This window comes from Rhamphochromis sp. 'chilingali', assembly GCF_963969265.1.
Source record: "Rhamphochromis sp. 'chilingali' genome assembly, chromosome: 9".
NCBI classification, from domain to species: Eukaryota; Metazoa; Chordata; class Actinopteri; order Cichliformes; family Cichlidae; genus Rhamphochromis; species Rhamphochromis sp. 'chilingali'.
The window spans coordinates 18,401,516-18,413,670 of NC_137936.1; the positions used below are offsets into that span (position 1 = coordinate 18,401,516).

A 12,155-nucleotide genomic window follows, 5' to 3' on the forward strand; every position below is an offset into this window, starting at 1 on the left:
AAGATCAAAAACTAAACTAAATGCAACATAAAATTAAACAACTTGACTTTTTTTTAAGGCCGAGATAAGATAAAGTGACATAAAGTGCCCAAAGTTGACAAAGCAGACAAAAGACAAAGGAGATCTTTGGCTGATCACAATAATGTAGATACATAAAGGCAAACAGACACTAACAAAGTGACTAAATAGAAAGAAGTAAACCAAACGGTAATGTGTAACCAAATAAAAAACATGAAAGTAAATCATTTGAATTCCCCCCATGATGTATCTTTAAGGAATTCACACATTCAGACAAAAAACTCAACAACAGTTGCAGAAATGCAGTCCCAGCATGCTTCACAGGCTGCCTAAAGCCTCTCGTCGCTGTGGCTGTCTCCACCCTCCGAGTTGGAGTAAGATCTCTCATCTGCTGAATCTCCAGTCCACACCTTTTGTTCCCCCTGCTTCTCCTGCTCCCCTTGTTCCCCCTGCTCCCATTGTTCCTCCTCCTCTTGCTTCAGTTTGTTGACATCCAAGTCCTCCTGTTTCTGTTCACCTGAGAGTGTCTTGTCTTCGCTCGATTCACACATCTGGACCTGCTTTTTGCTCCCTCTCCTCCCATTAAGACCGCTCCTGGCCAAACATCTCCGCACGGTGGATGGGTCCACCAGAGTGCCGCTGGTCACCGCCAGCTCTGAGGTGATGGCGCTACTGGACATGGTCCGATTCTCCAGGAAAGTCAGCTTAATGAGTCTTTCGTCCGCTTTACTTAGTTTCCTCGGTCGGCCGCTGCGTTTCTGATCTTCAACCGTACCCGTTTTTTTGTGCTTCTGCAGAAGAGCTTGAACAGCACGTTTGGAAACACCTGTCTGACGCGAGATTTCCGCCTGTGAGAGACCTTGCTGGCGCAGGCTCACCACCTTGTGTCTCGTTTCTATGCTCACTTTAGCCATGGTGTTTGATCTTTCTGATCCCAGCAGCCTCACCTTAACCAGGTAGACCAGACGACGGGAATCACAACCAAAACAGCAGGCGGAAGAGCGTCTTCTTCTGCGTCTTCTTCTTGATGCATACTTGAGGTTGGCACACATCTAATTGGTGCATTACCGCCACCAGCTGGTCCCGATAGCGTTCACCACTTAAAGACTTCAACAGCCAGGTTAACTTTTAGTTTCTTGAGGTTTTTGGACCACTTTGCGTCTCCTGTCTTCATATTTTTCATAGTATAATACAACATGTTTGGTGTTTTCCTGTTACGAATGACAGATGGGAATCTCTCCTGCTCCTCCCCAGAACCATTACCCTTTCATTTCGTCCTTTCATTGCTTTTGCCACCTTTTCAACATTTTCTGCATCACGATGCTCTTTATTCCTGTCAGCCTGAGTTTAACTAAAACATTTTTTTTTCTAAAAAAAGAACTTTATTCATGAACATCAGTGCAAACAAAAAGGCACTCATAATAGTTGTCTTGATTAACTATCATTAGTGTCTTTTTATTATAGTTATTCAAATAACCTATATACACAAGGTGGGGTGGCTGTGCTGGGAAATGAGAAAGAAAACACAAGATCATTTTAAAATTGTATATACATGAAGACAGGTAGGTAGGTAGGTAGATAGATAGATAGATAGATAGATAGATAGATAGATAGATAGATAGATATACTGTACACTATGTGAGTGTTTTGAGTGAATTTGAGTCAAGTTATTGGTCTTGCATCTTCAAGTACTATGAACATTTCTCCCATGTTCATTCATAATCTGTCAGTAATGTTTTCCTCTACTTTGATAAGAAACTCAGAAACAGTGACCATCACTCTAATTGATGCATCTGCATCAATGTGGACAAAACTGCAGTGCTGATGAATGTATGCCTGTACTGTATGTTTAAAATAAAATCCCCATCCTTACTCTTTCTTTTCCATTAATGTAAATTCTTCTGTGGCGACAGGAAGTATTTGTTGCTCTTTTGCCTGTAATGGCACGGTCTGACTAATGTTTAACTGGCCTATTTTAAGTTCTGTTGCTCTCTGAGACAAGCCAAAGCGCTTTGTTTTTTCTTTCCTTTTCCCATAAAGCTCTTACGAACGCCTCATGTTGGATGACCCCGTTCATGGCCCTGTAACTTTGCTCAGCAATTTAGTGTTAGCTGCTCCCTTCTGATTTCTAGTGGCATTCCACCCAGCTCTGCTCATTATGCTGCTATTGGGGTTGTTTTACACGCAGGTGCGCTGGGTGCAATTGTATGTTTGTATGTATCTGATGCTGAACCATACACTACAATACTCCATAATCTAATACTGGCCTGATAAATCTGCTGTATATGGTCCTCATAGAATTCCTGTCTGCTTAGTTATTTTCAATTAAACATATGATTACATTTAACACTCTTGCATTTCTTACTGTTTTTCTTCATTGTGTGTGACCCATGTAATCCTTTCATGAAACCACGACCAACTCTTGATTACTTACATTTTCCAGTGTAAAGCTTCCCATGACATGTATGTATTTATCCTTCTGTAGTTTTTAAAAGAAATGTATCTGTGTAATAATTTGTAATGCCTATTTTCCTCACTTTCACTAGTTGACCTTCTCTTCACATTGTGTCATATTGTATGTCATGGCACTTTGTTTGTTTACATTGCCTTTTCTAATTTCATGTTTTAAACATAAAGCTGGTTCAGTTGTACTTCTCCCTCTTCTAAGCCCACTTTCAATTTTATTATCTATATAGTACTTTAACCATTCATTTCATATATTCTCCATTGTTTTGCAGATTTGGATTTTTTAAGTTACTGGTCTGTAATTTCCTAGTTCTCTCTCATCTTTCCCTGGTTTTCACATTGTTACTACCACTGCTAACAGAGCCTCCCAGTCTCTGTTACACAGCTCTAATAAGATATTTCTAGATGTCTCACTAAGATTGGTTATTAGATTTTCTCTTAGTGCTGAATCTGCTTTAATACTGATTCTGTCCCAACTTCCATCATTTAGACATAAAACATTTTCCATATTTCCATTTCTTCCTCGTGTCTCTTGTGCAGGTGAAGTAATTTATTATATTTCAAATATTTATTTCAGTTATGTCACAAGTTAAACTAAACAGGACTCTCTGGCTGCATAGTACTATGCACTCGTAGACATGATATGAAAACTGTTTGACTCCACAGCTAGAAGGAGAGCCTCCATTACTCCTGGATGCCAGAGTCTAAGATGTGTGCTGTTGCAGTGTAATAAAGAAAAAGTATGCAGAAACCAAACAGGTGTGAAAATACTAATTTAATATGAAACAATAATATGGACTCAAAGTAAAATGAAATCTTCCTATCATGTTTGGCTTATCCACAATTATTCAAAATCAAAAGTTATTATCAAAGTTTACATCCTGAAATAATACTATGGTTAAATTTTAACTAACAAACTGCTCTTTGTCTAAAACAATAGTTACTTCTGAGTGGCATTCATTAATTCCAGTGAGAGCCTACTACATGGGTTGTAAAAACTGACTGACTAAAAACGTCTTCCTGTGTCTACCCCGGTCTTGAGACTGTGCAGGGAGACACAGCAAACCATACTGGTTGAGATGGAGTGCCTGTGCAGTCTGAATGGACTGCTTGTTTCACAGCGAGCCTGAACTGTACCTGCAATAAAACATTAAATTGCTGTCTACAAGTGTCCAGACATATTCAGGGGTGCTGCAGCACCAGGTGAACTCACCATGAACAGTGTGATTCTAAATTTAGGGTTTAATTGGTAGATTTTTGGATGCTTGCATTTATTGTCCCGGTTTCAATTTTAGCACATGCTGCAAAACAACTCAAAAATTCTAAAAATCATACAGTGACACTTACATTTTTAGATCCTGCTCCCATTTTGTTTTGCTTTTTTCTAATCAGCGCATTTAAAAAGTGTGAGAGGAGCACAGAAAACAACGAAGCACATGAGCTGCTGTCTTCTCTTCTATATCCTGCAGTCTCACACATGGTCTGTCTTTCTGCCTTTACTGAGCTTTGTATTTTTACCGAGACAAGAGTGTCAAATAACTGAAGGTGATGGTGAAATACATATCTTGTTAAGGCCTTTAATCAGGTTAAACCCACCAATTTCAAGATCAGACTGCACATTACTGCTATCCCTGGGGAAACTGAATTGGTGCAGCAAATATAAAAGGGTCCACGGGGGGAAAGGTTAATCATTTTTACAGGATAACACATGCAACATGGATTAAATGGATGTCCACCAATTTTCACAAAAAAATATGTCTATGTGACCTGGTGAATGCCTGCCTCTTTAAAATAAAAATAAACTTTTTAAATAGGCAGAACAAGGAGAACTTAACAACTTCTCAAACATCTCATATTTATTGCACTTTCTACTGAAGTGTAAAAATATATTTCAGATAATAATTTTTCTTTGAAACGAATACAAACACACGGCAGCTGAACATGTATGATAGTTTTGCGCTTTAAGTTTAACATGAACTGATCTATATAAATATATAACTCTGAGATTGTTGACATGCTTGTCTCAGGATAATGTGATCCTGATTTTGCAGACATGCAATCCCAAACCTATCAGGAAGCTCCAGCGTGCTTCACATGTCGCCTAATCTGTCTCCTCACAGTCCTGTGGCTCTCCAGCCTCTGTGTTAGAGTCAGAAATCTCAGCTTCTGAATCTTCAGTCCAGACCTCCTGCTCCCATTTATTGTCATCCCAGTTCTGCTGTTTCTGTTCACCTGAGAGTGTCTTGTCTTCGCTCGTTTCACACATCCGGACCTGCTTTTTGCTCCCTCTCCTCCCATTTAGACCGCTCCTGGCCAGACTCCTCCGCACAGTGGACGGGTGCACCAGAGTGCCGCTGGTCACCGCCAGCTCTGAGGTGATGGCGCTACTGGAGATCTTCCTATTTCGCTGCAAAGTCATCTTAATGAGTCTTTCGTCCGCTTTACTCAGCTTCCTCGGTCGGCCGCTGCGTTTCTGATCTTCAACCGTACCCGTTTCTTTGTGCTTCTGCAGAAGAGCTTGAACAGCACATCTGGAAACACCTGTCTGCCGCGAGATTTCTACCTGTGAGAGACCTTGCTGGTGCAGGCTCACCACCTTGTGTCTTGTTTCTATGCTCACTTTAGCCATGGTGTTTGATCTTTCTGATTCCAGCTGCCGCACCTCATCCAGGCAGGCAAGATGGGCGAATCACAACCACAACAGCAGGTGGAAGTGCTCCTTCCTCACGGTTTTCGTTGACACTCCGACCCTCGTCGGAGATGCTAAAATGGCATAATGAGCTGATATTAAATTTCAAAGCTAATGTTCAGTCTTACTCACAAGTTATTGAATATTACCATATGAAAATGCACGTTAGCTCTTTATCATTGGCATTTATTCATGGTGGACGTCCTGGATTTCAGAGAGCTGCTGCAGAGATGAGATCACTGCAGGGCTGCATTCACATCCAGTGGAACCAAAGGGCAACAATGTGTTCCTGGGCCCCTGAGAAAACAGCAGCTACACTGATTTGAAAAGATTGGCTGATTACTGCACCCATCAATATTATTAATGAGAAATATTGATGAGCTGCAATCAAGTGTTGATGAATTAAAGTAACCTGATTTATTATTGACCTAAACGGGGGGGGGGGGGGGGGTAATAGCCTGCTACCAGACAGAACTGTTTACTCTGGCATCAGATACCAGACAAACACAGGAGGACAGAAGAGGAAATCATTTCTGGGTTGTGTTGAAACATTGGTGATAATATTGAAAGAAAACCAGTGTGTTGAAGCATTATGCCTATATTGTATGTTTTTCGATATATAAATAAAATACTTTCTGTTGTAAATTTATGCAGAGGTACAAGTTAGCACATAAAAATTTACCAGAGAAAATTGGATAGACTCCCAACGTAAGCTGTCGGATTGCCTCAGTGCTCAGGTGAGCATATATGTGCACGAGTAACTGCCACCAGTTAGTGTCTGCTGTGATGCCTCTTTCTTTATAATATCCCAAAAAACACATTTAGGAGGGAAAATAAAATTACGTTACTGCAGGTCCCTGTGGACTCCAGTGAAACCTGAAGCACTGCTGTGAAGGTCAAAGTGTTCAGTTATTTTAAGATCCTCAAATGAAATTTAGACCATTGCAGCTCCCATAGTTACAAAGCAACCAACAAAACTTTTCAGCTCAGTACCAATGCTCTTTTTTCCACTGTCATATAGGTAGCACACGTTGGATATGCCTTCAATCACTGAAACTAATTGTTGTTGCTGATGACTAATTTTCTAGTTTGACCTGAAGTCCTGATCAAAATTACTGACTGACTTGGACAATGAACTGGCCACATTCCGAGCTTCATATTTTTCTCATTCTATGTCTCTCTTTGGCGTGCTGCTCTTTCAAAGAAGGTTTTTCACTCTGATGACCTGCAGATGTTGCATGACATAGCGCAGGGTTGTCCATCTGTCTGTTTGTCTTTTGATTACATTCTTCCAGCTGTAATATTTGTGGAAAGATATGTTGACAATGTAGACAATTCAATCCTTGTTTTAAAACACATTAACATTAGGTGGGACCGCATGGACTTATATCTAAATATTAGTGCCATAAATACGATCTGTATCATTTGTAAATGTTTAGGATTACAAAGGCTACCTCATGTGTTATACAACAGCAGTGCAACACATTTGTGACAACATTTTATTCCATAAATAAACAAAGTTGTTCATGGCATGAACAGTATTTTACAAAATACAAGCACCTGGTGTGTGATTTTGTGAACAGTGAGTAGGTTTTCACCATAGAAACATTTAAAGGGCTGACAAACATATTTCACAATCTTTAAATACAGTTTGTTCCAACATAAAGTGTGCCTCTATTTCCTCTCTGTTACATCAGTGAAACACATATGCTTGCTTTTAATCTTTCGTTTGGAAAGCTATGAATAGATTTTATTTACTTTAGATTGGTGAAATCAACTCAAGGAATGTTTCTATATATGGCAGTATGCAAAACACTATACAGCTGAATCCAATCTGGCTGAAAAGACTGGCTCATTCAGGTACCACTAAATGGGATGAACATTTTATTTCTCAAAGTAAAAAGATTTATCCAAACAGCTTGATGATCCACACCAGTTGTTTAGTCTCTCCAGATGCTGTTATCCAACAGCATGTTGTTCTCACTCTCTCGCCTTTGTTGGCTGCTTTTTACTACACACTATATCTTTTTATGTGCCAAATAACATACAGCATGCGTTGCCTTCACCCTTTGAAACGGTTGCTAAAATTCAGAGAGGCAGCATATCCAGGCGCGCAGACTTTGCACGGTTTGCCCTGCAGGAGTTTCCCATTTTTAGTAATGCGCTACCTTCACTTGGACTCGGGGGGATTTTTTAAGCTTAGATACAAAGTGCTGACCAGCGTCGCTTCCTCGTGCACTGAGTCCTTTCCGCCTGAATGCCTCCTGCACAGGAGCGACACCAGCCTCTTGGGAACCTGACCGCTGAACAAAAGGTAAATGCAGGGATTCGCGCAGCTGTTCAGGCTGGCAAGCAACATCAGGATGGTGAAAGTAGCAGCTGGAATTAAAAGAGGAGGGCAAAGTGTCACGTGTCTGCCAAGCAATCTCATCTGCCACCTAGAGATTAGTAATTTGTGTTTGTGCGTAAATATGCTCAGGTTCTGTGTAATTAGAAAACGTAAAAGACCAAATGAACTACATTGATTATGACGATCACACAGCAAATATACGCAATACTTACTTTCTTTAGGCGCCTGCTTGTCCCACGCGGACCACAGCTGGACAGTGAAAAACGGAGCCCAGCAGACAATATAAGCGAGTACTATGACCACCGTCATCTTCAGTGTTTTCACTCTAGCCTTCGACATGCCAGCCACACCGCTGGCTCTGGATGGCAAACCCACCGTTCCTTTCTGCTGAGTCTTTTGGTAGATGTTGATCTGGATGACTCGGCAGATGCGGACTTGGCAAACAACAACTGTGATAACGGGTAAAACAAAAATGACCAGCGTGGTCCAGGTGATGTAAGTCTGCAGCCCCCATGGCTGGATAAATGTAGCCCAGCAATCAAACACACCCGGTGTAACCTCCACCTGTGAGAAAATGAAGACCTGAGGCAAGCTGCCCAGCAGAGAAATCCCCCACGCAACGCACACGGGGACATTTAGTCTCGTGCGTGTCCGCTGAAACTTTACCATCGGGTTGCAGATAGCCTGGTACCTGTCAACTGTCATCACCACGATCATGTAGGTCGATGAAAACATGCCGAGAACTTGCAAATATTTCACAAGTCGGCACACCAAGTCCGGTCCGACGAACCTGTCTGTGATGTCCCACAAAAGCTGCGGACACACCTGGAAGAAAGTGACCACCAGGTCCGCCAGGCACAGGTGGAACACGAAGACGCGCATTCTGGACATCTGTTTGCGCTGTTTCCACAGGACGAGCAGCAGGCTGGTGTTGAGGACGGCGGCGCTCACGAAGACGACACTGAGCAGCGCGATCTCCACCTTGGCCAGGCTCTCATCTCTTGGCACATCCTGTGCCTCCACAAAGTCACTGTCATTCATTGTGATTGAAGACCTTCGATGTTGACGAAAAGTATCTGAAATGAAGGAAAAATTGAATATTTTCATTTTATGCAAACAAACAAAAGTCAAAACGTAATTTCCCATGATAAAATATTGTTGAAAAGAAGATTCTGTTCCATAGAAGTAACTGCAATGTGGCTTATTTCTGTATACCTGCTTAAACCTCAAATAATATTGAAGGCGAATGGAAGCTTTACTCCTGCAGTCGAGTTCAGCTTGCGAATGCTGTCTGGTGTTAATCTGGAAGGTTTCTACTGTGCCTCAGTATTTTATGTCAGAATGAAACTGGGTGGAGCTCATATTCATTGAATCTGATTAGCATTTCTTACACATAAAAAAAGCCATGGGTTAATCCTGATAATTAAGTATAAAGCATATGGGAGATTAGTGCTGGCGGACTGTTGTTTAGGCTAAAGAAGAGATATCATGTGATTTTTATTGCATTTTTACTTTCAATATGTTAAAAATGATTTTTTGATATTTAATATCAAGTATAATAGTATAGGATAGTATATATAGTACTATTTAGCCTACTTGATTTTGACCGATTTATCTCTTCTCCACAGATCCTTTACTCAGCAATTGTAAATACTTTAGGCCTATATGCATTTGTATTATCAAATATAAATAGACCAATTAAAGAATCTGTTATTATATCTTTTTATTTATTATTGTATAACCTGAAACTTTGGTTCGCATGCATAGTCTTAACAGATCTGGTCTAGTAAAAGTGGTTAGAACGTAAAATATAGAGTTCTAACCACACACACACACACACACACACACACACACACACACACACACACACACACACACACACACACACACACACACACACACACACACACACACACACACACACAACAACAACAACAACAACAACAACAACAACAACAATCTTTATTTATAGAGCACATTTAAAAGCCAACATCAGAATCATATAAGTGTGGAATTATGTTCACAGGTAAAAACCACTAATAAGAGTAAACTATAGCACATAGCTATAGCAAAGTAAAGCTGTACCATCAAACACAGTGATAGAGAACATAGACAGCGCAAGACAACGCAAGACAAACAGAAAAATTAATAGAATAACTCACTGCAAACAAGGCCAGGATTTAACTGGTAGAAAAAGCAAGTTCAAACAGATATGTTTTAAGCCGTGATTTAAAAGATTGAATAGAATCAGACGCCCGGATGCCAATCGGGAGATTGTTCCACAGCTCAGGTGCAGCTAGAGCAAACGCTCGATCACCTCTAGACTTCAAACGAGATCTGGGCTGAACCAACAATAACTGTGAGGATGATCTTAAAGCCCTCGCAGGAGCATATGAGTTTAAGAGTTCCTTAAGATAGCTTGGTCCTGTGTTATTAGTAATTTTAAAAGTAAGCAACAGAATTTTAAATTGAATACGAAATTTCACAGGCAACCAGTGCAGATCAGCAAGGACGGGAGTGATGTGAGCAAACTTCTTAGTTTCAGTTAGAATGCGTGCAGCGGCATTCTGGACTGTCTGTAATCTATGTAGAAGGGTAGAGTGGAGACCAAAATAAAGTGAATTACAATAATCTAGCCTTGACGTTACAAAGGCATGGATGAGCTTTTCCAGGTCATTGTGCGGGATATAGTGTTTGGCCTTAGAAATAAGGCGAAGTTGGTAAAAACTGGATCTGACGACAGCAGACACTTGTTTATCAAGTTTAAATGAGCTGTCAAGTAGCACACCCAGATTCCTAACAGTGTCAGAGAAAGAGCTAGTGAGAAAACCAAAGGCATCACGAAGTTTGGCACGGAGAGCGTCACTACCAAAGATCATAATTTCAGTTTTCTTATCATTAAGGATAAGAGTATTTGCCAGAAGCCATTGCTTGACCTCACACATGCACTCTCGAAAGCTACTCAAGGACAGAGCTAGATCATCATTTAACTCAAAATAGATCTGGATGTCATCGGCATAATAATGAAAAGCAATGTGGTATTTCTCAAAGATAGCACTTAAAGGAAGCATATATAATGAGAACAGGGTAGGGCCTAACACAGATCCCTGGGGGACACCACAGCAAACAGGTACAGCGGAAGAAGACGAGGTGGCCAAGTGAACCGAAGAGAGCCGATTGGAGAGGTAAGATTTAAACCAATCCAAGGCAGCGCCCTTGATGCCTACAGTGTGCTCTAGTCTCGCCAATAGTATGTTATGGTCAACCATGTCAAATGCCGATGAAAGATCCAATAGCACTAGGACAGAGGGGCGTCCATTGTCAGCCATTAATAAAAGGTCATTAAAAACTCGGAGCAGCGCTGATTCAGTGCTGTGATGTTGTTTGAAGGCCGATTGAAATTTATCATTAATGTTATTCTCATCCAGGTAGGTCTGAAGTTGAAGCAGAACTACCTTCTCAAGAATTTTGGCCACGAAGGGAAGCTTAGAAATCGGCCTATAGTTGGCATAATCATTTTGATCGAGGTTACTTTTTTTAAGAACAGGTTGGATTATAGCATGTTTAAAAGCTGATGGTACATAACCGGAAAGCAAGGAAGAGTTCAATATGGACAATAGACAAGGTCCAATTGCACTAAAACAGTCCTTGACTATACGGGATGGAAGAACATCATGTACAAGATTAGTATTGTTCAGTTTCTCAATTAGATGCTTCAGAGTAGAGAGTGAAACGGGTTCAAATTGACAAAAAGTAGTAGAACAATCAGGAATGGACATACGATCTGTCACCAAAGGAAGAGTAGATTTAAGAAATACGACTTTGTCTAAAAAATTACTTGAAAATTTTTCACAAAGACCCGGGGAGCACGGCAGAGGCATAGAGGGGCAGGGGTTGACCACAGAGTTAAAAATTTTAAATAAAATTCGAGGATTGTTGCCATTGGTGGTGATAATTTTAGATAGGAAAGCTGCTTTAGCCGTTCTGGCAGCTGATTGAAACTTCAAGCGGCTAATACATAAAATGTCATATGATGACTGGAGATTATCTTTCCTCCACCTCCTCTCATCCCGCCGACACATACGTCGTAAAGCGCGAACAGAATCATTTAACCAACATTGTGAGTAGGTTCTGGGGCGTTTCATTTTGATAGGTGCTACAATGTCAAGGATAGAGGAGCATGTAGTTAATAGAGTATTGGCAAAATTCTCAAGCGTATGTGGGGTAAGACAATCTGACGTAGTAAATGGAGAGTTCACAAAAGAGTTAGAGAAATTCAACACAGTATCAGGATTCACAGTACGCGTAGGGCAAAGAGGAGCCTCAAAGCGTGATCCGGTGTTATCTAGGTCAAGATCGAAGATAACCGGGGAATGGTCAGAAAGTCCAGTGTTTCGAATTTCCTTAATACATATATCCACATCGTATGAGAAAACCAAATCAAGGGTGTGGCCTTTAACATGGGTAGGCTCATTCACCCACTGAGTAAGATTAAAAGAGTCGGTCAGTGCAAGAAAATCATTAGCCAATTGATCATCCATACAACAGACATGAATGTTAAAATCACCAGAAATAATAACAGAACCATATTTAAAAAGAATGGATCCCAAAAAGTCAGCAAATTCAGAGATA

At 40.7% G+C, this 12,155-nt stretch overlaps 1 pseudogene across 1 annotated transcript; it reads right to left on the minus strand.

Moving 5' to 3' along the window:
* Positions 1-7,343: 7,343 nt before the first annotated feature.
* On the minus strand, positions 7,344-8,704 carry LOC308402512 (vasopressin V2 receptor-like; annotated as a pseudogene). The gene is made up of 2 exons: positions 7,736-8,704; positions 7,344-7,552 (listed from the first exon to the last, which is right to left on the minus strand). The product of its transcript is annotated as a vasopressin V2 receptor-like (transcript).
* Between the last annotated feature and the right edge of the window lie 3,451 nt (positions 8,705-12,155).